This window comes from Elephantulus edwardii, unplaced genomic scaffold (genome assembly GCF_000299155.1).
Source record: "Elephantulus edwardii isolate Elephantulus edwardi_28Jun2011 unplaced genomic scaffold, EleEdw1.0 scaffold00563, whole genome shotgun sequence".
Taxonomy (NCBI): Eukaryota; Metazoa; Chordata; class Mammalia; order Macroscelidea; family Macroscelididae; genus Elephantulus; species Elephantulus edwardii.
Window position 1 is genome coordinate 53,874 of NW_006400313.1, and position 2,119 is coordinate 55,992.

Here is a 2,119-nt window from a genome sequence, read left to right on the forward strand (position 1 = left end):
TCTCACTCCCTGATTTCAAATCTTACTACACTACTGCAGTGGTCAAGACAGTGTGGTACTGGTACAATGACAGACTCATAGATCAATGGAATAGAATTGAGAACCTGGAAATCAGCCCATCTACCTATGGTCAACTGATTTTTGACAAGGAGATTAAATTGGTTGAGTGGAAAAACAACAGCCTTTTTAACAAATGATGCTGGCAAAATTGGAAAACCATCTGTAGAAAACTCAAGCAAGATCCACACCTCACTTTCTACACAAAAACCAACTTAAAGTGAATCAAGGACCTAGAACTAAACCCAATGACTATACCCTTCACTAGAGAAAAGCTTGAAAGAATCCTAGAATCCCTAATTCACAACATGAACAGTCTTCCAAGCATCTTGAAAAATCTACTACAATCAGGAGAGGATAAAATAGATGAATAGGACCTTCCAAGAATAAGTGAACTGGGGGGAGGGCTGGGCAGGGAGAAAAGTGCAACAATGAATGAATGGAAATCCAAACTCTCTGTAAATGTTCATTAAAATTAATAAAATAAAATTTTTAAAAAAGAGTAAAATTCCTATGCACATCCAAAAACTTCTCCAACAGGGTAAATAAAGAGGGAAGAAACAGACTGGGAAAAATATTTGGTAATGACATGTCTGATAAGGGATTAGTATCTAGAATTTATAAAATCCTTCAACACCACAAGACAAAGGTAAACAACTCAATTGTGAAATGGGCACAGGATATGAACAGGCATTTCACCAAAGAAGACATTCAGATGGCAAACAAACACATGAAGAAATGTTCAAAATCCCTAGCTCTAAGATAGATGCAAATCAAAATAACTATGAGATATCATCTCATCCCAGTCAAAATAGCAAAATTTAACAGAACAGCAAACAGGAAATGTTGACGAGGTTGTGAAGAAACTGGAATCCTTATTCACTGTTGGTGGGAGTGTAAAATGGTGCAACCATTATGGCAAGCAGTATGGCGCTTTCTCAAAAAGTTGGAAATAGAAATACCAGTTGACCCAGTAATTCCACTACTGGGCGTATACCCTAAAGAAACCAGAACTGGCACCCAAGTAGATATGTGTTCACCCATGTTTATTGCAGCCTTGTTCATAATAGCACAGAGTTGGAAACAACCCAAGTGCCCAACAACAAACAAATGGATAGAGAAGCTGTCGTATATTCACACAATAGAATACTATGATGCATGAAATAATGTACAAAATAGGTGACCCCAGAGGACATTTTGCTGAATGAATTATCTCAGTTACAAAAGGACAAATACTGTAGAGTGCCACTGTTGTAAAGCAGAACTGACATCAGAGTTGGGGGGAAGCTAAGAGGAGATAAATAATGCTTATTGCATTGAAATATATGAGGAGGAATATATGATTAGGTATTATTGTCAGGACAAGAGCCCAGAATGAAAGCTGCATAATGGAGTAGGCTGGGTGGGGAGGGATTGTCTAATAATAAAATAATTTGTTTTTACTTTTCAAAGAGAAAAGTGATCTGGAGGTGAGGGTTGTGCTGGGAGGAAAGTGTGCAGCAATGAATAAATGGAAACCCAAAGTCTCTGTAAACTTTAATTAAAATAACATTTTTTTTAAAAAAATGCAATTTTTAAAAACAGGCAGTGTTAGCAGGGAATCAAGATTTGGCCCATCCCATGGAAAAGTGTTTATTTTGTCTTAACCCAGGCAGCCCCTGCTTTGGTTAGCTTAACCCAGCAGATTTGCACGGTGTAGTATGTCTTTTGATTTCTTGACAGCTAATTCCGTACATATGAATGTAAAGCCAAATAAAATTATATCTTTGGTGACTTCAGTCTCTTTATAATTTATCACGATGTTATCTACTGATTCAGTTGTCAGAATTTGTGTTTACTTGATGTTACTATGTAATCACACTGAAGGTGATGTGTTTTAACTTTATCAATAAGTGCTTCAACTATTCTTTATTTAAGTAAAATTGTGTTATCTGCTCTTTGAGGTTGCTTCAAATTTTCCTCATATCCCAATACCACATTCTTCATATATCCCAGCTTCTTGGGTTATTTTCTCAGCACACATTTTGAACAGAAATGGTGATAACCACCCTGATATACACAT